This window comes from Leuciscus leuciscus (genome assembly GCF_965113295.1).
Source record: "Leuciscus leuciscus genome assembly, chromosome: 1".
NCBI classification, from domain to species: Eukaryota; Metazoa; Chordata; class Actinopteri; order Cypriniformes; family Leuciscidae; genus Leuciscus; species Leuciscus leuciscus.
The window spans coordinates 15,536,847-15,561,460 of NC_138725.1; the positions used below are offsets into that span (position 1 = coordinate 15,536,847).

At 38.4% G+C, this 24,614-nt stretch overlaps 1 long non-coding RNA gene across 1 annotated transcript; it reads left to right on the forward strand.

Moving 5' to 3' along the window:
* Positions 1-7,126: 7,126 nt before the first annotated feature.
* LOC309508705 lies at positions 7,127-15,289 on the forward strand. Its single transcript, XR_014209682.1, has 3 exons — positions 7,127-7,324; positions 11,191-11,423; positions 14,726-15,289. It is a non-coding gene; the product is annotated as an uncharacterized lncRNA (long non-coding RNA).
* Positions 15,290-24,614: the final 9,325 nt, after the last annotated feature.

Below are 24,614 nucleotides of genomic sequence, written 5' to 3' on the forward strand. Positions count from 1 at the left end.
TTATGAGACCCTCCATCTCTCCACCTATCGCCCTTATGAGTCCCTCCATCTCTCCACCTGTCCTTATGAGACCCTACATCACTCCACCTGCCCTTATGAGACCCTCCATCACTCCACCTGCCCTTATGAGACCCTCCATCACTCCACCTGCCCTTATGAGACCCTCCATCACTCCACCTGTCCTTATGAGACCCTACATCACTCCACCTGCCCTTATGAGACCCTACATCACTCCTCCTGCCCTTATGAGTCCTCCATCACTCCTCCTGCCCTTATGAGACCCTCCATCACTCCACCTGCTCTTATGAGACCCTCCATCATTCCACCTGTCCTTATGAGACCCTCGATCACTCCACCTGTCCTTATGAGACCCTCCATCACTCCACCTGTCATTACGAGACCCTCCATCACTCCTCCTGTCCTTATGAGACCCTCCATCTCTCCACCTGTCCTTACGAGACCCTCCATCACTCCACCTGTCCTTACGAGACCCTCCATCACTCCACCTATCCTTACGAGACCCTCCATCACTCCACCTGCCCTTATGAGACCCTCCATCACTCCACCTGCCCTTATGCACAGGAAAAAAGAACAATGACTAGGTCAAATAACTTTAAACAATTCATCATAATACATACAAAAAATATATATATTTGTTGTTATTTGTTATTTATAAATTCAACAAGAAAAGGAGGGAAACATAAAGGAGATTTAAGCCACTTTTGGCTGTGGGTGAAAAATTGTGGATAAAATAAAGAAATTAACAACATATTCAAAAGATGACGATTTTGGGTTTTCGTAATAAAAATAATATCGTTAAGGATAAAACTGGGTCACTTTAGTAGGATTTTAAATATAAGAAATCAACCATAAATGTATTCACAAAACAAATGGCTAGCTGTTTCTTCAACAAGACACAAAATGAGCCAGTTTCGTCAATATCAAGATATTTACAGATAGATGAACTAAACCAGTCGCTCATATCTTTTAAGTAAAAAAAGCTTGTAATAGTGTTGTAGGTGACATGATAACGTCAACATGGCTGATGATGTACGGCTCGCATTCATACTTAACGAGATCTGGCTATAAAGTACCTACTCTTTTAGCGCTCGTGAAGTAAGTACTTATTGAAATTTAGTACCTACTCAGTCTTTCATGCTCTGCTCTTCTCGATTCTGAGTGATGCCATTAACCGTTCCAGCTGACCAACTCTGCTTTTCAAAATGTCCCTGTTTGTGGCATTTAGGGCATTCCCCTTCACATGCAGAACACTCTCTCCAATTGTGTCTCTTTATATTTCCGCATTTCCACATTTCCCACACCCAGCCGGTCTACTGTCTTTATCCACTTTACTAGGCCTCTTTTGTTTTGGCCAGGTCACTTTCTTTTTTGACTGTTTTGGTTTTGAACTTAAAGCAAACTTTCAGACAGTCTTGCCAACGACAATTCTGTCTCGCATCAGTTTGTCTCTTAAAGCTCCAGACTCACAATGTTCTGCCAGAGCATGTACAGCAGTGATGAAAGCTTCGATATGCTCTCCTGCCTCTTGATTACGTCTGTTAAAACGTGCATGTTCAAAAATCACATTACGTTTGCTTACACAATGCTGTGTGAACGCCGTTTCCACTGTCTCATATGACTTTTTCTCCTTCTCAGACAGGGGAAGAACATTCAGGATATCTTCAGCTTCATCACCGATGGTATACATAAACGTATTAACCTGATATTCTCGTGACTGCTTGTCTAGGCCTGACGCAATTCTATAACGCTCAAAGCGTCGCATCCATTTGGGCCATTCACTAATATGGCTGAAATCAAACTTGCCTGGGGGCATCAGCGACGGCATCAGATGCCGCATACTTGCTGCTTCATCATCCATTGTCACCCCCTTTAATTTTTCCTGCATGAGACGGACACAGGGAGTAACATATCATAACAAGCTTTACTTCATTTCTGTTCACCATTTAAATGTGTCCGGGTAACACCAGAGCTTAAACAATTATTTCCTTTTCTGAACACTCCTGAGGTATTGCAGTCTCGACCATAACACAGAGATGATCATCTTCCCGCAGTGAGAACATTACTGAACCACGAACTCTACCTCAGTATGCTTAATGCCCAAACACGCCAGGCAATGATCGTGACCATCAGCCGGCGCCAGGAAACGACCGCATCCAGAAACACACGGGTGGAACGACATCTTGAAAAAGACGCAGTGTCACACGTGTATAACGCTCTTTCAGGGAACTGTATCTCTCTTTATAGTGCTGAAGCGCACAGGGGAAATGGCAGCAGCACTCACTCTTTCAAGCTGAATAAACAGCAGAATCTCTCAGGCCAGATCCCAATTCATCGGTGCGTTCTGATGTGACGTCGAACTTTACTGTCTGAAAGGGGGCTATACAAAAGTATCTTTGTTTGTGTACATGTGAATACGGCAAATCTCAGGTATATAGCCAATTACCTCTGTTTATTGACCAAAACTGACGAGCCTTCTGATCGTGAGACCCACGCAGAAGACGTGAGGATCTAAAACGGGTAAAATATGAAGTAAAGAGTAAAATAGAATAATCAAACGTTAAAATGTTAGTTTTGCCTTCATGTAGTCTTTAAAGAGACTAAATGAAACGAAAAGGTATTTTAAATCTAACAAAGAAAAAAGAGAAACAGCAAATGTGTATCTCATCAGCCCTGAACCAAAAACCTTTTCATATTCAAATGTATTGACATGATAACGAGCAGAGATTTGACTATGCGTTTAGCATATGTGCTGGCGGTTCATTGGGTGTTAACAACAACAGAGTCCCTCATTGGCTTTCAGCCTGACCTTTGTTGTACATACAATGCACTGGCCAGTACGGCTGCGACTACAGGGCCAAATTTATAATAAATCGTCTTTTGAAAAACGAACACTTTGACAAATAAGTTGTTCCAGAGACACTTCAGAGACCAGAAACAATATAATTTAATTTATATTCTTAAATATAATATAATTGTATTATAACTCGAATTATAAAATACATTATATTATAATCGCCAAGCAGGGCATTAATTGGAGAAGTGTGACATTAATCCTTAAAATTAAATTTCATTGGTTTTAACTAACTCTGAGAAACGCACAAGAATTCCAATGTACCTGTACTGAAACGTACCTGTGCAAATGGCAATAAACTTTGAACTTTAAAGTCCTTAATCTCCTAGACATGAACACTGAACACACACCTCCATCACTACACCCTCACAGCATCATCACCTGGAATAGATCAAGTCTATCCAGGCTGAACACTACACATCATAAGAAGATAAAGATCCAAAAGTGTCACTTCACTAAAGATCTATTGTCCATCTTCACACTAACAGATCCAGATATCTTCACACACATAGGATGGTAAAGCTTATCCCATGATCACGGTCTAACAGAGACACACATAGCATACGCTATTCACAACACACTGCAACTCATGGGAAAACACTGTAATATTGTCACGGGATGCACACAAAAAGGGTAAGATCCATGTGCAGTTTAATGGGTTAATCCTTAATCATGAACCAGCCAGGCAAAGGGTCAAAATCCATACAAAGACAGTCCACAAACAAGAAATAAAACAGGAATAGAACTCAGAAGTGCAATCTGACATCAAACAAGGACTCCATGACAAACACTGAAACAGACAGGGTATAAATAGACAGATACAAACAATGTGAGTGGGAACAGCTGAGTGCAATGATCAGTGATGAGTTCAGACAAAGGATTATGGGAAATGCAGTTCATGATGAGGTGGTGGCGGTATGGGGAAGAGACCTCTAGTGGACACCCAGGGTACACCAACCAGATTTGTTATAATTTTGATGATTATGGCTTACAGCTTATGAAACCCACGAAATCAAAATCCCAGAAAATTTGAATATTACATGAAATCACACAGTAATTACACAGTAATACCATGGTCACTGAACCAGGTTTGGGTTCTTTTAGCAGTGTGGGCAGGTGCAAATCCTGCTGGAAAATGAAGTCAGCATCTCCATAAAGCTTGTCTGCTGAAGGAAGTGTGAAGTGCTCTGAACATGTCCTGGTAGAGATGGCTGTGTTAGTGGACAGCACAGTGGACCAACACCAGCCGATGACATGGCTCCCCAAACCAACACACACTGTGGAAACTTCACACTGGACTTCAAGCATCTCACTTTGCATGTAATGAGTCTATATAATATATTAGTTTCACCTGTTAAGTTGAATTCTTGAAATAAATCAACTTTTTGATGATATTCTAATTTTATAAACAGCACCTGTAAATAGAGAAAACGTGGAGGTGTTTGGTCGCTTCATCTCTGTCTGGATCCTAATGAATGAACTGGGCTAAGCTAAGTGATATCAAAGTGTCGCCGCGCACCAGAGCGATTGAGTGCACGCACTGAGACGAGAGAGGTATGTATCAACTCGTCTTAGTTAAGGGAATAACATAGTTTAATATGAAAAAAACGGTGGAGTGTTCCTTTAAGTGGGTAAAAAAATATATAAAAATCCTTAATCTCGCCTTCATGGACAAAAATGGGCATCCATAGGAATGAATGGGGAAAATTGTAATTCAGAGCTTTTATTTTTTGGTCAAATAAAAATCAATAGATCCAACACAATGCATATCACTCACACACACAAATGAAGAGGTGATCCTGTACAACATTCTTAATGTGGCAAACACTCACACACACAAACACACACACAAATAAAGCATTCAACGAGCGTTTTTTTTTTTTTTTTTTTTTATAAAAAGTCACTCACACATACAAAAACAAAGAATTGAATGAGCCAATGACTGACCTTTTTTTATTAATTTTTTTTATGCTCCAGTCAGCCACCAGTGCACGCACACACACAAACACACAAATGCGCACAAGTGCATGTAAACATTATAACTATGATTATATGTTTATTCTTACCTGTTTGGGACCAATTCGTTTTTTGAGTTATTGAAATTTGATGTTTTTTTGTTTGAAATAAATGATAAATGATCTACTACTTTGTCTTTTCCTAATAGCATGGTCATATTTGTCTAAGCATATTTTGGCATCTTTGTATAGTCTCACTTAATTTTTTTTATTACAATTTTAAGGTTAAACTAGTTATAACAGTGGTTTATAGAGTTCAGCCTATATGCAGCCATTGAGTGCTACAGCCATGTAGTGGATATTGATATGATTGCTTTTTTCATGTCACCAAAGTCACCACATTTTTAGGTTTTAGCTCTCTGAATTTACTGGAATGATTTTTATTATTTTTTTACTGAAGTTAAAGAAATATTAAATGTAACATAAAAATAAGAATACTTTACAAAGAAAATATGGTACTTTCAGAGGTTAATAAATAAAAAAAATACCCCAAAAATAAATTAAAAACACCAAAAATGTATCGTTTTTATTTTATCGAAGATAGTGATATAACATTTATTTTTTTTTAAAACCCAGAGACTTCTGTGCCCACATTTGTCCATGAACACAGAATTAAGGGCTTTAATGTGAAGAGCATTCCTGTCTAGTTCACTCAAGATAATAAACATACTCATCCCTAATAATCTTTGTTCAAGATAGTTTTACGTTATATACGTTAAACTTATAATTTATGTAATTTGTGTAATTACGTTACATAAATTGCATCACACTGTTTTTACTTTACTTTACTTTACTTTGGACAAACAGACTAAATAATTGTAATATTAATTCTGCTACAGTTGATGCTGAAAGCTGATTTAAATATATTTAATTAATTATACTTCCCTATTTTGATACATAAATCTATACATAAATGTTAACACAGATACATATAAATACAGTTTGCCACTGGAAACATAATTGCCACTGATCAGTGTTAGTTTCTGCACATAAAAACTGTTACATGTTAAAGATCTGATTACTTTATTACACTGAGTTATCATAAAGCCAAACCATGTTTCAATTCAGTTATTTATCTGCAGTGGTTTATGAAGATGAGTGTCAGTAGATTTATTTAAAAAGTTTTTATTTTGTATTATTGCGGTTTTATCCAGTTATATTGTGAGAAATTACACTATTGTCTTCCAATAGAGCAGTTTAACAGGCTTTTATCATGTATCCTGACTCAAATCATGTGTTTCTAACAGCAAACACTCAGAATAAAGTGAGATGATCTGCTGATGATCCTGAATGGCTTGTTGAATGAGTGTTGATAGTCTGAGGCTCATCAATATTAACAAATCTGCTGAAAACACTCTTTATTTCATGACAATAGTTCCTGTTTTCACCTAATTTATTATGCTGATGTCTTCAGATCTCCTGTAAATTGACACTTAAAGCTCATTTCATTGGTGTCAACAGACTGAGGGGATTTGATGATTGTGAATATGTACATTTATTTCTGTCTTTATGTTTTCATAGGTTTTCCTTGCAGTTTTTACCACTTTTCTGGATTTCTGCTGTTATTTTAATTGTGAATTAGCATCAGTTGCTTTACATTAGACAGACAGATTTATATAAATGCTTAAATGTGTAAAACAGTACATGGGTCAAAGACAAATATTGCTAAAAACCTTTTCAGGCATATTTAGAAGAATAATTATTTGATGACATATTCAGACTGTATTTAAGGATCATAGTGCAGCCCCAAAATACTCATTCATAGTAAATTTAAATCTTTATACTTTCATTCAAACCATTAGGTTTTACCACACTAAGTTTTCAATAATTTAAAATATAATAAAATTTACAAAAAACAAAAAAGCTTTTTGAAACATTACAGTTTCAGTTACAGTCAAATGTGTTTTAGCGAGTGAGAATGTGTTTAGAGGTTTGCAGAAAGTGTGCAGGAGATTTGCAATATGTCTGAACTGCCTGAACTTGTTTAAGGTTTTGCAGAAAGAGTGATTTATTCAACAAATTGGTTTAGGCTATTGATAATTTGGTTCTCTTAGAACTTAGCAATTGTGGAAAAACTGTAAAATAGACACTTTACTTGCATTTAATGTTTTTTTTATGTTTATAATATTAGAAATTAGATACAGACACTAAAACTTGACATCAGGTCTTTGACCCTATTAAAACAAGCCCCTCCCATGCCAATCACATCATCAGGGAAGCTCCACCCACATCGGTCACATCATCAGTGAAGCTCCTCCCACATCAATTCCCCAATAAATGCTGTAAATTCCCATCAGCTACAAGTGAAGACGAGCATCAGAGCATCAGGAAGAGCTGAAATCTGCAAAGACTGAGTTTATTAAAGAGGACAGTGAGAACATGAGTGATCCAGAACCCTGCAGAATGAAACACACTGAAGATCCTGAAGAACAAAGAGGTTGGTGTTTATTCTTCATTCATTCATGATGCTGAAGAACATTCATGTTAGATCACATTTAGATCATCTCAGGAGCTGTGAGAGTTTTATTTACTATAATAAATAAACTTTTTGGTTTTCAACAAATGTTCAGTAAAGCGAGGTTTGAGAAATGTTCATATTGAGTGTCAACATCAGGTCAAACTGAATAATATTATAGCCTTTTTATTTCACATTTATATCACTATTTTCTGCAACCATGTTACCAAAATGTCAGAGATTTCTCAATATAGTTTATAACATTGTGTTGTTTGATATGTATGTATGTATGTATGTATGTATCTAGCAGTATGATGTACATGCCATGTTCCTCCGGGCCTCTGAAAGGTTGTGTAAGGGTCAGTCTGCTGTATATCATGTTGAGATGTGCTGGTCTCTCCAGTCTCTAGTTCTCTGAGTCTATGTTATCAGACACATGTTGCTTTGTACAGTCTCACAACATCTACTCTCTTAGATGAAGGTCTTACCGGACGTAAGTCAATGTCATAGGATTTATTCACGCCCCTTTTACATTTCTTTAATAATTTACATATTCCAGAAAAAAAATATTCTGAAAATCCTTCCTAAACCAGACAACTCAAGAATAATCAAAACACTATTGTGACTATATTTAATTGTATTCGAATATTATTTACTCTCCACTTCAGTGTCCCATATGTGTGTTTTTCTTCAATTAGCAAAAAGCTTTTTCTTGCTTGATTGATATCATTCCTTCTAATATTACTGTCCAATGTCTGATTCAAACATGCCCATCCTGCATATATGCTTGGACTCATTCCTTCAAAATACTTTACAGTCCAGAACTTTATTCAAATTGAACAATTCTTCATCCTCTGCCAAATTATCAATAAAATCTCATGTTATTTTACATGCTTGTTATGGCAGATCTTTTGTCTTATATAATACTCTGGAATTTCTTTAGGAATCTCCCAGGTAATTATTACTTCATAGTTTTTACTTCATCTTATCAAGACTAAAGGTATAGGATCATATTTTACTCATTCTGTATTATTTACTGTACTCTTACTATAATGCCCTAATTATGAGCCTTTTATCAGACCCTTGATTTTGATTGTAATGATTTCCCCATACGTGTGCATCGCCACATCTTCCAGCACATCACACAGTCTAAACTGTACTATCATCTGATCAGTTACTGTATTATTCTCTGTTATCTCTCTATCTTTGAGTCTTAATTTCATTTTCATCTGAAAATGTTAACATTCATCTTTGCACTTGTTTTTCCATTATAGTTATTTTCACATTTTCAGTTCATCTCTCCAGCTTTTCAAGTTTGATTTTTAACTTGATTGCTTAATTCTCTTAATATCTTACTACTACACATTATATGTAATTTCCAGTTGTATTTCATTTAGCACTCTCATTACGATTGTCATCTAGACATTCTTCCCAAAACGTATCTGTTTTAATACTAACTTATTAAAAAAAATATTTACTGAATACTTTTCACCTCCTAAAGTTACTTCAGCTTTGTATTGGATTCACTATACCATTTTAAACCAACTTCTTAATTTCTGCAACGTTCCATATAACGTATACTTTTCTCTTGTACCTCGCAATCTTCATTAAATGTCTTACATTTACATTTTGTTTTCCACCAATCATAATGATTCATTAGGTTCTAAATCAATTGTTAAATCAATCAATCTCTTTGTCTGTCACAAAGGTTGCATACATTTTGTAACCAGGCTCTATATGTCTCACCTTTTTTCCACAGTGTCTTGATTTATTGCAGTAAAATTCTTATAAAAAATTTGACTACAACCCAGAACAACACCATGACTACTTCTATCTTTATCAATGTTACCACAACACTTGACTTAAACAAGCCTTTCTCCTGTCATTGTGTTATTCTGGAACACTCTGTTAGCCCAACATCTCGATCCAGACTCTATCTCCTGAAAGATATAACATAAAGTTGAGCTCTCTGTAAGACATCTCTTAGTCATTAATCATTCGGCTCCTTCTTAAACACTCTTCAGTATTTGCTTCTGAAGTTCCAAGGTCTTGTTTTATGTGATAGAAGATTTTTTCTCTTTACATTGGGCTTCATTCCCCTTCTAAAAATCCTCTAACACATATTCCCCTTCTGTTAAGGGTTTTCTTAATTCGTATACTTACGGTGTTAGATATCCAAGCCATTGCCAACAAATTTGCTTACAGCCTCATTTGCTTGCATCATATACTGTATGACACATGTTATTGAACACTTTTACTCACGTTCAACTTTGCTTATTTGATTCTCTTTAACTTTGCTCCATCCAGAGACACGCTATCAGTAGTTTTATTACCCCATAAATCTGCATTCTTGCTCTCTCTCTCTCTCACACACACACACACACACACACACACACACACACACACACACACACACACACACACACACACACACACACACACACACACACACACACACACACACACACACACACACACACACTAGAATGAGTTTGTTCTGCTCCATTCTAGGATCTTTAACACAGTTATCACAAATATAGGTAAGAAACCTATTTCTTTATATCGTTTCACTCTTTTTAATTAAAAGAGCATGTTAGAAGTATTTTATACTCTTTCTTTTTTTTCTTTTCTTTGGTCTTTAATTAGGTAAAACTAACCCAAAGGTAAAACTAACCCACTTTCTTCCTTTCCTTCCTTCCTTTCTTATTCCACTAATATCAAATTCTTCTTACTCCAAAGCTCATTTTCTAATAACCATACTGTATGTTTATCAACTCTTTTTTTATATACTTTATCTTTCTTAGTAATTCAATCCTTAAACGGTTTAGTTGATAATAATAATGTCTAATTAACATTGCGCCTTTCCCAAGCTCAACGACGCTTCACAATAACAGTGAAGAACAAACAATCAGTTGATACTTAGATAGACAATATACATTTGCCCAGTCTAAGAAATGAGCGATTGCAGTTGCATATCATATTACAATTAAAATACAAACAGAAATAATTACAAAATAATAACAGAAACAAAAACAAACACTATTTACAGTTATATTAGTAATACTATTAGTAACACTATTTAGTAGTTAACTTCTTATTATCTTTATCTTTTTGATTTACATTAGTTATCTCCTCAATCTTTTCATCCCATCTTATGTCCTTATGATTTGCTCTAAAGAAACTTTTTAAAGTTCCTACTGCACATTTTACAATTACATTACTTTCTGGTGCATATACCGCAAATCTTTGTGCAAAACAGTTTGTTTTCCAGATAACCTCTATCTTTCCTCTAACAAAGTATGTTATATTATCAAGTCTAATATTCACGGGTCTAACCCATGCTGTCAGTTACTCCTGTAAGGGGGGTACAGTTGCCAGATATGATGAAAGAAGACCAGATATGATGAAAGAAGACCAGGAGTCGTGAAGTTCAATCAAATAAGTAAAGATTTACTGAAGAATAGTTTGCAGTTAAATTCGTAAAGCCAGCGTCAAAGTCTCACGAGGAGGTCGCAAGCCAAACTCTACCTTACACAAAAATTATACACCAATTATACCTTTTCCAAGGACATGCATTCCATAAACATTCACTTCTGATTGGCTAAGAGAACATTAAGTGTAAACCGTAATCTGTAGCAGATAGAGAAGTGGGCATATCGTCATTAATCAGCACAGTTGTCGAGAGATACCTTTTCTCCCTCAGCGCTGGGTTTTGAATTGTTAATTCAATCTAACAGTAGCCTATGTTTATTTCTGTTTATGCTTTCAACTGTTTTTCTTACCATTATTAATATTTGAAGAATTGAATTAAACCAACTCAGTAACTTATATATGTTTGATTTTGGCAGATCAACTCCTAACACTGTAATTCATCATCAGTGAAGCTCCTCCCACATCAGTCACATGGTCAGTGAAGCTCCTCCCACTGCAATTCCCCAATAAATGCTGTAAATTCCCATCAGCTACCAGTGAAGACGAGCATCAGAGCATCAGGAAGAGCTGAAATCTGCAAACAGTGAGAACATGAGTGATCCAGAACCCTGCAGAATGAAACACACTGAAGATCCTGAAGAACAAAGAGGTTGGTGTTTATTCTTCATTCATTCAAAGGATCTCCGGCTAGCTTGCAAAATTAGTCTAGATATGATGTCAATACCCCTCCTAAGTAAAGCACGTGGTTAAAAATACCTGAAACGCTTTCATGATTAAGAAAAATAAAAAAGTCCGATCACTCCCTTTTTCAGCTTTTTTGTACTATGGGCCGTCGATTGTTGATGACGCACGACGGTCCTGAGCGCTAAACTAAAAAGAACACATCAGAGGTGAGCGTTCGCGGGCAGTTCGACACACTCTTCTACAGTTCATCGTCGAACCCACCTAGAAAGCTAAAATGCCACCTTGTTTTTAAATGGGTCGGATAAATATTTTTTGCTTTTAAACGGTGTGTGTGTGTGTGTGTGTGTGAGAGGGAGAGATTTTGGTTGGGTGACAGTTGTAGGTTACAGTTTGACAAAAGCACAATGTTGTGTTTTATTGCGAGTGTACACAAATATAAGCAAACACTTTGCAGTTTGAATGATGTCCTGTATGAACAAAATGACGGAGTATGTTTTTATGTTTCCACTGTTCGATCGCGCCCGCGCCTCTCTCTCTCACACACACACACGACATATCCCAGCACTGCAATCTTGACATCGCAGTCTGTTTATTATAGCCACAGAGCTTCAGAGCTAAGGCGGAGCTACATATTAGGTGTCCCTAAAGAACCCGCGTATTTAACAGTAGTTCCGCATTACATTACATTAATTTGCACGCAAGTTTTATTTCTTTTTATACGTGTATATTCATGCACCGAACCGTGACGCCCGTACTGTTTCGGTTCAATACGAATACATGTTCCGTTCCACCCCTAATAGCTACCCTAGCTACCTTACCAATCGTTACAGAGATACAGACCAAGGCTGTATCTCAATACTAGTTTTACTTGATCTTAGTGCTGCGTTCGATACTATAGAATACATTACTCTTAGATTGACTACAAAATTATACTGGTGTTCAAGGACCAGCATTAAGCTGGTTCAAATCATACCTATCTGACCGCTACCATTTTGTCTATTTAAATGGAGAAAAATCGATCATAACTCCAGTAAACTATGGAGTGCCGCAGGGATCTGTGTTAGGCCCTCTGTTATTCTCAATATATATGATGCCACTTGGAAATATTATAAGGAAACATGGAATTAGTTTCCATTGTTATGCTGATGACACTCAAATATATATTTCATCACGGCCGGATGAAAACGCTAAATTTTCCAAATTGACAGAGTGTGTTAAAGATATAAAAGATTGGATGACGTGTAATTTTCTTTTATTAAATCCAGACAAGACAGAGGTAATACTTATCGGTTCAAAAAACCGCCCACAAAACCTCGCACAATACAACTTTAACATCATAGGATGTCCTGTTACTTTATCCTCTACAGTAAAAGACCTGGGTGTTATACTCGATTGCAACCTGTCTTTTGAAACATATTTCATATGTTACAAAAACAGCCTTTTTCCACCTTAGAAACATTGCTAAGCTACGTAATATGCTATCAGTTTCTAATGCAGAAAAGTTAGTTCATGCATTCATGACCTCGAGACTGGATTACTGTAATGCTTTATTAGCTGGTTGTCCTGCATCCTCAATAAACAAGCTACAGTTAGTCCAAAATGCCGCCGCTAGAGTTCTTACGAGATCAAGAAAATATGATCATATAACACCGATTTTATCATCACTGCATTGGTTACCTATAAAGTTCCGTATTAATTACAAGGTATTGCTACTGACTTATAAAGCCCTAAACGGCTTAGCTCCAGTCTATTTAACGGATCTTATATTGCCCTATAATCCATCGCGCTCTTTAAGATCACTAAATTCAAGGCTTTTGGTCATACCTAGGATATCCAGAACCACCAAAGGAGGGAGAGCATTTTCACATTTAGCTCCAAAACTCTGGAATAGCCTTCCTGATACTGTTCGTTGCTCAGACTCGCTCTCCCAGTTTAAAACTAGATTAAAGACGCATCTCTTCAGCCAGGCATTCGTATAATATTTTTTATCTTACAGTTAATTCCGGCCTCTAGTTCATAAACGCCAGAGGAGAACTGGCCCCCGACTGAGCCTGGGTTCTCCCAAGGTTTTTTTTCTCCATTGGGTCACCTGATGGAGTTTTAGGTCACCATTAGGTCACTTGATGGAGTTTTTCGGTTCCTTGCCACTGTTGCCTTTGGCTTGCTCAGTTGGGGATATTTTGGGGATATTTAATTAAATTTTATCAATCAATAAATTCCACTAGAAACAAACCTTGTTGTATTATTTTAATTTAATACTGTGAAGCTGCTTTGATACAATCTGTATTGTGAAAAGCGCTATACAAATATACTTGACTTGACTTGACTATTACACGCCCCTTGACAGCCTGAACTGGAATGCTATTGGCTAACACTACACAAATGAGACCTAACCAATGCTGCCATATATATATATATATATATTTTTTTTTTTTTTTACAGTTTTTAGAGAAGTGCATGACATGAATTAAACGTAATTAATTCATTTTTGATAAATAATACAAAATGAACACAAAACACCAGTGCTTACAGTCAGAGTCGATCCTGACCTCCCTGGGGCCCTAAGCAAAATTCTGTTAAGGGGCCGTCTTACCTGACCTGTGAGCCAAAACCATTTGCCATTGCCACACAGTCACACCTGACACCCCAGTGCTCCCACTACATCCCTCCTTTAACTAGGACTAATGAAAATGTAATTCCTGATATCAGAAATAGACATTGTTACTAGGAAAAGTACATTCTTAATATCAAGGATTCACATTTTAAATAGTGCAAATGTAATTATTGATATCAAAAATGTGAATGAATAAAAGCTAAAATGTCTTGCCATAGCATGTCACTGTGTTTAAATGATAAAAAACAATACTTGATACTTGATGGTTAATTTTTACTGAGGGTTGTGCATTCATATTGACCAGTATGTCCAGCCAATCAACATTTTAAATGCAATATAGCCTATAAATCAGTAGTCAGTGTCAATACATTGCTTCCATCTTGCTTTATTGCAGAGTTGTAACTAAACTGACTTGGAGACTGGATAATTATTGTCTTGTTTTAAAAGTATGTGCACCCATAATGAGGAGTGCCATCACGCCCATATACTTTACTGGTTGCTGGAAAGGGCACGTTTCATTTCGTGCACGCGCATATGAACGCGTGGCGCGGATATTTTTTTCCGAGCTGCAGTTTTATAAACACACCGTTGCCCTTTGTCGAATATCAAACGTATTAAATAGTTGTATTTCACTCTCACTTTTTTTTCGTCAGGTACAAAGTCAAAGAACACACCCCTGGAAGTGGCCGGCGTTAGCAAGCAGGACACAGAAAGACCAGAAGATACACTGCCCAGCTGGATTAGACAGACAGAGACTAGAGAGAGATGCATATCAACTTAACTTTAATGTTCAATGATGACATCAAACTTGGAGAGGAGAGAACACAAGTCTGCCTGATCGCTGTTCCCGCAATTCACTCTCATGGTGTTTTTTTTTTTTTTTTTTTTTTTTTTTGTGAACAGAAGGATACTGCTTCATTTTCTCAACGATTTTGAATTGAATATTCTGTTTTTCCACAAAAAAAAAAAAAAAAAAAAACTTATGGTGACTACAGCCACATAAATGTAAATAGTTATTTTGTTCCTTTATATTTTTTCACCCACTTTTATTACAGGTGTTCTAAAGCCTTTGAGGAATCAATATTTGATGTAAAATCCCTTATTCATTATGGTTCACTCTTTTTATATAATAAAAAACAAAACATTCAAACTTCCGTTTTTGTATTTTTTTGGTGATATATCACATCAGAACACATACAAGTGTCTCAAGAAGTGTATTGTCACTGCATCCACCTTGTAGCTGAGAGTCTATAGAATCCAGAAATATGACTCTCTTCACTCTGCTATGAAAATTGACCCTTCCAGAAGCCAAAATATCAACATAGTGCCAGGCGGACTTAAAACCCCTTAGACCTTGAAGGGTTAAACCATGAGTTCTGACAAGTTTTGTGGATAGAAATGGACATTTAGAGACATACAAATACGTTAATGCTGCACGCAATGCTGACACTACAAGGCCAGATGCTGTCCTTGTAGCCTATTTCTCAGGTCTGTCTTCAGAAATAAGTGTTGACAGTAAAATGTCCATCATTTAACGAATTTTAAAAACAGATGTATAATAATAATTTTCTTTCTGACATTTTGACAAAAAAAACACAAAAAAAACACAAGCAAGATCAAAATTTAAACGTGTCAATTTTCATTTTACAATTATCTTCTCTCTCTGTGCGCACGTCCGTGAGAGAGAGAGAGAGAGAGAGAGAGAGAGAGAGAGCTCGTGCAGCACTGATACAACGGTACTTTTAAATCCATAAGTAACTAACTCGCTAGTTTTAGTACAAAATAAACATGTAACATAATTAGGTACTTTAGTTATTATTAACACAACAACATAACACACGCAGGCTACGTTTCTCAAAACTGAGAATTAATAAATTAATTAAATGCCTCTTCCTCCAGACTCACGCTTATCAGTCATCCACAAATCACAGCACTTTCATAATCTCTTAGCCTTAGCGATTTCAATTTTATTTTAGACTTATTGTAGGGTGCTGCCCCTTTAAGGACGTTGATTCTGTGGGCTCATGTGATCACCTAGGAAGCAGCGCGAGTAGAAAAAAAAAACTGAACTGAACCGATCTGAGTGTGAAAGCCCTGTTGATGCTCATATGCAGACTTTCTAATGTTCTATAACAACTACAGATAAAACTCTTAATCTAAACTATATATTCCCAGCGTGGTGAGTAACATTTTTTTGTTGTTTAAGTGTATTGATAAAATCATTATGTAGATCGCTATTTGCGATTAGCGCCTAAACGCCTAATGTTAGTTTGTTTAGGCTATTATGTTTGGTTTGATATTTATAGTTAATTTTGCCTATTGAAATATTCAAGCAATATATGTTGCATTTATTTGTTAAACAGATCTAATACGTGTTGTAATGCTGTTTTAGTAATGTGTGTTGACAGGTGTATCGCACAAATGTGATAATGTTTAATGCTAATAGCTACATACCATACGTGATATTTGCGTTGTAGGGAATATCTTTAATTTATAAGTATATATACTTTAATGTGTATCATCTAAGCTGATGTTATGTTGTAGAAACTTATTTGGAGAAGTGAAAACATTACTGGATACTAAATGTGAATTGTTTGTATTTACAGTTTGACCGCGCATAAATGTGTACATTGTGAGTTCTACACAAGTGGAATAAAGAAAAGAAAAAATACAAAATCCAAGTTAATGTTATCATTTTATGGGTAACATTAAAGTCAAACACGAGGAGTTAAGAAGATTAATGACAACATGGACCAAGATTCAGAAACAAGTGTTACTCCTGATCAACAACAAAAATGTCTCAAGCGTCAACGTGAATGTGCAAAGGCTACAGTGACACGCTTGATGACACAGATTACAACTTCTATGAACTGTAACCAGCCCAAAGAAGTGGAGATGAAACTTGCTGCTTTGGATGAGGCTGTTATGCGGTTTAATGAGATTCATGACATGTACCATAAAACATTAGAAGATGACGATGACCTTGATGCTTCTAAGGGCTATTTAACATCGGTCCTGCGTGATGTTCAAGACTTGCAGCACTCAGTCTTGCGCTGGTTTGAGGACTTTAAACCATCAATGGAGGATCCAAACATAGAATACTCAGATGGACTTAACTTCCAAGAGGAAGAGCCAAGGTTTGATGAAGCTGTTAAATCTCCAATGTCTTCTGTAGACCAGCTGTCTACCCAGCTTCAAGGGCTACAAAATCTAAGACAGAAAGAAAAGGAAGAGTTTTCCATGCTCATTGCTCGACAGGAAGAACGCCTACGTGCAGAGTTTAAATTACAACTTCAACATGCAGAATTGGAAATGGATGGACTGAAAAGCTTACTGAAACTCAAAGATGCTGAGATGGAGGAAAATCGTCGAAAGGCTGAGTTAACAACAATAAATAAAGACTTTTCCACTCCTGTTTCAGGTAACCCATCCATTAACTTTCGTTCCTCACTTTCAGCAGTGAATGAGAATTCTCTATGCCAACTACTAGACCTGTCAAGGCAACAATATCAGTCACACATCGATTCCATGCATCTACCACCAGTTGACATCATCAAGTTCGATGGAGAACCCTTAAAGTACTGGCAGTTCATGAGATTGTTCTCCTCTGTGATTGATAAAGAGACAGTGCCAGATCAAGAGAAACTCACTCGACTGCATCAGTACACTGTCGGCCAAGCTAGAGATGCTATCTCACATTGCTTGTACAACCCCAACTCTAGCCTGGGCTATGCTGAAGCCATGGCTATTTTGAAGAGACGTTTTGGCAATCCATATGCAATATCACAAGCATGGGTTGACAAGGTGCTTAATCACAAAGATATTAAAGACAACAAGCAGTTGCAAAGCTTCGCGGACATTCTGTGCAGCTGCCGAGACACTTTAAAGGCAATGAAGTGTGAGGAAGAGCTGAATGGTGGACGCACTTTGCTACAAATTGTGGAAAAGCTACCTGAAGACATAAAGAAAAGGTGGCTCACAATAAACTATGAGATCATCAAGTCTGGTCATTTGCCAAAGTTAGATGACATAGTCAGTCTTGTTCAATCAGAAGCTGCAAAGAGAGCAGATCCTATCTTTGGGAATCTCCTTAGCTCTGCCAGTCGAAATTCTCCAGCAAGTTCTAAACCAAGTACTAAGTCAACTTTCAATAAGAAAAAGCAGACATTTGCAACAGTGTCAGTTACTAATGAATGCACCACATCATCCACACCAAAACCAACATCAAGATTTAAGTGTCCAAAGTGCACTGACGGACACTTTCTGAACCAGTGTCAAGCCTTCAGAGCTCTGTCTGTTCAAGAGCGTTTGGCCTTTGCTCAACAAAAGCAACTCTGTCTGAACTGTTTCATGAAAGGTCATCGCAGCACAGTCTGTACTCGCACTTGGGTATGCAAGGTGCCTGGATGTGGGAAAAAACACAACAGTTGGCTGCACTCCGCCATTGTAGCTTCTAACAACGACGACAATGGCCAATCTACTAATCAAGCTACTGGAGGTGAGCCAACTGCTGACCCGCCTCAAGCCATTCAAGCACATGCCACTAGAAAGTGCATTGAAGCCAGTCGAAAGAAGATTGCACTTCCCATCGTGCCAGTAGTGGTTTCAGACAGACACAACAGATTCTCTATGAATGTCTTTGCTTTGCTTGACAGTGGCTCTAATGGGACCTTTGCTTCTAAGAAGTTAGTTCACGCTCTTAAACTGGAGTCACGCAAAATGAACATTAAACTGAACACCATGGAGACCAAAAATCTCAACGTAGTCACCTTAGCGGTGGACCTACGATTGTGCAGCTCGGTACCAAGGTACTTCGTTGAATGATCATATTTACCAAGGCCCAGACCTTACCAATAAGCTACTAGGAGTTCTTCTCAAGTTTAGGCAAGAACCTGTTGCTCTGAATGCGGACATCGAGAGCATGTTTTATCAAGTCCGAGTGCCATCTGATGAAAGAGATGTGCTTCGCTTCCTGTGGTGGGAGGACAACGACCCGGACAAACCGCCTAAGCATTTCCGTATGATGGTTCACCTTTTTGGAGGTGTCTGGAGTCCTAGTGCTGCCAATTTTGCCTTGCAACGAGTGGCTGAAGACAACCGTGGAAACCTTGAAAAGAAATTTCTACGTCGACGACTGTCTTAAGTCGGTACCAACAGTGGAGGTCGCCATTAAACTTGCTTCCGAACTCCGTGAGCTACTCACCTGTGGAGGCTTTAGATTAACCAAATGGTTAAGCAATTCTAAGGAAGTGATGAAATCAATACCAGCTGATGATTGGGCAAAGTCATTACATGAGGTCAACCTTGACCAGGAGGATTTGCCATTTGAACGAACACTGGCTGCCTTTGGGATGTTGAAAGAGATTGCTTCACATTCGATGTCAAAGCTGTGGACAAACCTGCAACAAAGAGAGGAGTATTGAGCACTACCAGTTCCATCTATGATCCTTTAGGATTTGCAAGTCCATTCGTGCTCAAAGCAAAGGCAATCTTTCAAGAGTTGTGCCGCATGAAAGTCGACTGGGATGAGGAGGTACCGGTAGACTTAGCAGCACAGTGGCACAGATGGCTAAATGACTTGCCTCTGTTGTCTGCGCTGAAAATTCCAAGATGTCTTAGACCAACATCCGCTAGTTGCTTGTTAGCGACCCAGCTCCATCACTTTTCCGATGCTTCGGAACTGGCTTACGGCGCGGTTTCATAGATCAGGATTGGTGACACCTGCAGGCTGGTGATGTCAAAGTCCAGACTTGCATCAATCAAGCCAATTAGCATACCGCGTTTGGAGCTACTTGCAGCTGTAGTTGCTACGGAGCTGGACCAGCATATCAAGCGCCACTTGGAGATTCCAATTGAAAAGACCTACTTTTAGTCAGATAGTACCATCGTACTTCAGTACATCAACAACAAGCATTGTCGTTTCCAGACATTCGTGGCAAACCGTATTTCAAAAATACATGAGCGGTCAGAACCATGCCAGTGGAGACACATTGACTCTGCTTCTAACCCTGCGGATGATGTCTCTCGAGGAATGACTATGGGAGAGATTTTGTCGAGTGAACGATGGGTGTCTGGTCCGCACTTTCTTCAACTTGAGGAGGAACATTGGCCTGCTCAACCTATCATAAATGATTTGTCAGAGGAAGCAGAAATTAAAAGAGCCAAAGAGGTCTATGCAGCTAGCATAAAACCAAACCAAGTGATGAAAAATGCAGTGGACAGACTACTGGAACGATACTCCAGTTGGCATCGATTGAAAAGGGCTACTGCTATCCTGTTGCGTGTCAAGGCTTTGTTACGCAAGAAAACAAGTGTGCATCTATCCGACCCTCTTACTGTAAGTGAGCTCCAACAAGCAGAATCAGCCATTCTCAATTACATACAAACTACATCCTTCGGATCTTCTCAAGCAAAACCCAGTTCTCTTCTCAAGCTTAAACCCTTTGAGGATGAAAACAGCCAACTCCTTCGTGTGGGAGGCAGACTAACAAATGCCCCAATTCCCTTTGAGGCAAAACATCAAGTGATCCTACCTAACAATCATCACGTCACCCATCTGATTATCAGTCACTATCATCTTCGCCTGGGTCATGCAGGTCCAGAGCGAGTACTTGCAGAAATTCGTCAACGTTTCTGGATTCTAAAGGGATGGACTGTCATTAACCGAACTCTCAAGTCATGTCTACAGTGTGGAAGTGAAAACACAGGCAGGTGTCTTCATCCGTCCTGCAGACAAGATCTGCCTCCTGGAAGCCAGTCTTCTTAGTTGAATTAGTTTGTCACATCACCCTTACTTTGTTTGAATGACCTGTTTGGGTCATTGGGGCCGGGATGTAGGGTGCTGCCCCTTTAAGGACGTTGATTCTGTGGGCTCATGTGATCACCTAGGAAGCAGCGCGAGTAGAAAAAAAAAAACTGAACTGAACCGATCTGAGTGTGAAAGCCCTGTTGATGCTCATATGCAGACTTTCTAATGTTCTATAACAACTACAGATACAACTCTTAATCTAAACTATATATTCCCAGCGTGGTGAGTAACATTTTTTTGTTGTTATAAGTGTATTGATAAAATCATTATGTAGATCGCTATTTGCGATTAGCGCCTAAACGCCTAATGTTAGTTTGTTTAGGCTATTATGTTTGGTTTGATATTTATAGTTAATTTTGCCTATTGAAATATTCAAGCAATATATGTTGCATTTATTTGTTAAACAGATCTAATACGTGTTGTAATGCTGTTTTAGTAATGTGTGTTGACAGGTGTATCGCACAAATGTGATAATGTTTAATGCTAATAGCTACATACCATACGTGATATTTGCGTTGTAGGGAATATCTTTGATTTATAAGTATATATACTTTAATGTTTATCATCTAAGCTGATGTTATGTTGTAGAAACTTATTTGGAGAAGTGAAAACATTACTGGATACTAAATGTGAATTGTTTGTATTTACAGTTTGACCGCGCATACACATAAATGTGTACATTGTGAGTTCTACACAAGTGGAATAAAGAAAAGAAAAAATACAAAATCCAAGTTAATGTTATCATTTTATGGGTAACATTTATTGTTCAGCAATACTTGAGCATTTTATAATTTGCATGGCTGAATGATGTCTTCCTCTTATCAAGTGACCATGAATGACGGAGTATTTTAAGTTAATCCATGCGATCAGTCCCGTGTGATCATCGAATCCAGAGGATTTAACTCAATATAATATTTCAACTTTCCACATCCACCCCAGGCCGTTTAACTTCAGGAGTCAGAAGAACCGTGACTACTGTACTGTCCTCACTTAAAGGTCCCATTGCATGGATTATTTTTATTATTTTAGAATGTTTCCTGGTGTGCCCTTATAATGTTAGTATGATTTTTAGATAAAAATGTATTATAATTTAGAAATAAAAGGCATATTTCCTAGCCTGATTTTAGCCTCTGATTTGAACGCTCTGTTTGAAGGGGCGTGTCTGCTGAGAGACTTCAGTGTAAACGCCCACTGCTGTGATTGGCTGCTGTGAGACTTCGGTGTAAACGCCCACTGCTGTGATTGGCTGCTGTGAGACTTCAGTGTAAACGCCCACTGCTGTGATTGGCTGCTGAGAGACTTCAGTGTAAACGCCCACTGCTGTGATTGGCTGCTGTGAGACTTCAGTGTAAACACCCACTGCTGTGATTGGCTGCTGTGAGACTTCAGTGTAAACGCCCACTGCTGTGATTGGCTGCTGTGAGACTTCAGTGTAAATGCCCACTGCTGTGATTGGCTGCTGAGAGACTTCAGTGTAAACGCCCACTGCTGTGATTGGCTGCTGTGAGACTTCAGTGTAAACGCCCACTGCTGTGATTGGCTGCTGAGAGACTTCAGTGTAAACGCCCACTGAGACTTCAATGTAAATGCCCACTGCTGTGATTGGCTGCTGAGAGACTTCAGTGTAAACGCCCACTGCTGTGATTGGCTGCTGTGAGACTTCAGTGTAAATGCCCACTCCTGTGATTGGCTGCTGTGAGACCTCAGTGTAAACGCCCACTGCTGTGATTGGCTGCTGTGAGACTTCAGTGTAAATGCCCACTGCTGTGATTGGCTGCTGAGAGACTTCAGTGTAAATGCCCACTGCTGTGATTGGCTGCTGTGAGACCTCAGTGTAAACGCCCACTGCTGTGATTGGCTGCTGTGAGACTTCAGTGTAAATGCCCACTGCTGTGATTGGCTGGCATGCTTGCATGTGAAATATCTTGCATTGCATGTGGAACTCTCTCGAAAACTTTTACTATTACAGTTATTATACGTTTTTACTATTAAAGCTATCGGGATTAACAAATCGTGAGAAGTTTAAGTATTTAGATCTATTCCCATCACACAAAAGGTTGCAGTGATGAGCATTGAGCAGATGACAGCCTGTTGATCACGTGAATGAAGATCTTATCATTGCAACGCAGTTTCTGCACTCTCACTAATGATTTCACCAATGCAGACATGAGGTAAGTAATGTAAGAGCTTTGTTATGCAGTGTAACAGCGTCATTGATTTCATAACGAGTTGTCCAGATAAACTCACGCTGTGTGATTGACAGCTTGGGCGATTGGAAAGGGATTGTTCTTTGATCGCTTTCTCTATATATATTAATCACAGTTTAAGTAAGGTTATTTAGATAAATTAAAGTTAAGATTAGTTATAAGATAAGAGAAACGACGTGAAGTTGACCGTTTAGTCACTGGCTTGATTTACTGATGCATAAACAGTATTGAACGACTTTGAAAGAAAGATTATCTGTCTGAACTTGAACAATTACACATTAGAAATTCACATAACCCACTGGTTCTTCAGAGGATTGGATGAAGGAACTAAAAAAATACCTTTGTGTTCATTTGTACATCCAAACACTGAGCAACTGCCATGCTTCACTCGTTTGCAAGCCATGAAGTCTCTCGAGGAAAAACCAATATCGCGCTCGCGCAGTTCAAAATTCTTTTTGTGGGCAAAGAAGAGAAAGGGGAGGTGACCTTTCCCCTTATGACGACATAAGGGAATATTTCTAGATTCGCCCGTCTGAGCTTTCATTTTCTCAAAAATGCCCAGGGCTTGGTTTCCACCAATCAAAACGTCTAGCCACTGGGGGACCATAGGCAGGCTAGGGAAACTCATATTAAAGGATTAGTTCACCTCAAAGTTGAAAATTGTGTCATCATTTACTCACCCTCAAGTTGTTTCAAACCTGTATGAATTTCTTTCTTCTGCTGAACACAAAGAAAGATATTTTGAAGAATGTCTGTAACTTGGGTCCCATTGACTTCCATAGTATTTTTTTTTTCCTACTATGGAAGTCAATGGGACCCAAGTCTTTTGCTGTACAGGCGGTACTGACTCTCTTACTTTCACCCGATTTACAAAGCCTTTAGCGCATCCGATGGCCTCTGTTGCAGCCGTCACTTGTCTCACCACGGCAGGAGAGGGGGGTGACACCACTTTATTTCCAGCCTTATGAATGTTAAGGCCAGAAACTAAGTCCATGCCCAGTAAAGGGGTGCCGTTCTCAACAACATAGATGCTAGTACTGGCCACCGCATCTCCGTAATATACATGTGCACACAAGCATCCAAGAACAGGCAGTGCTGCTTTAGAGTAAGTCACCAGTTTCACACGGGGGGGGTCGTAAAGAAGATGTACTGAAATGACGCTTATAAAGGTGATGAGGGAGGATGGAAACAGCAGAACCCGTGTCGACTGTGAGCTCAAACGGGACAGGGCTCACTCCCTCAGTTCCAATGGCCACAGTGCATTTTATTTTCTCACACAGAGGTTTCCCTTCCACTTCAAGCACATGCACAATTTCGGGGACCTCCCTTTCAGGGGCATCAAGTACTTGCACTTTTTTTTTCTGAACGGCAAACCCTTGCAAAATGTCCCACTTTTCCGCAACTCTTACAATTTAACTTTGGCAGCAGGGCAATTTGGAGCATTAGCCAAGTGAGAGCCAGACCTGCAACGAAAGCAACTGCGATTTGTCTGTGCAGTATACTGTGATCGTGCTTTACTCACATGAT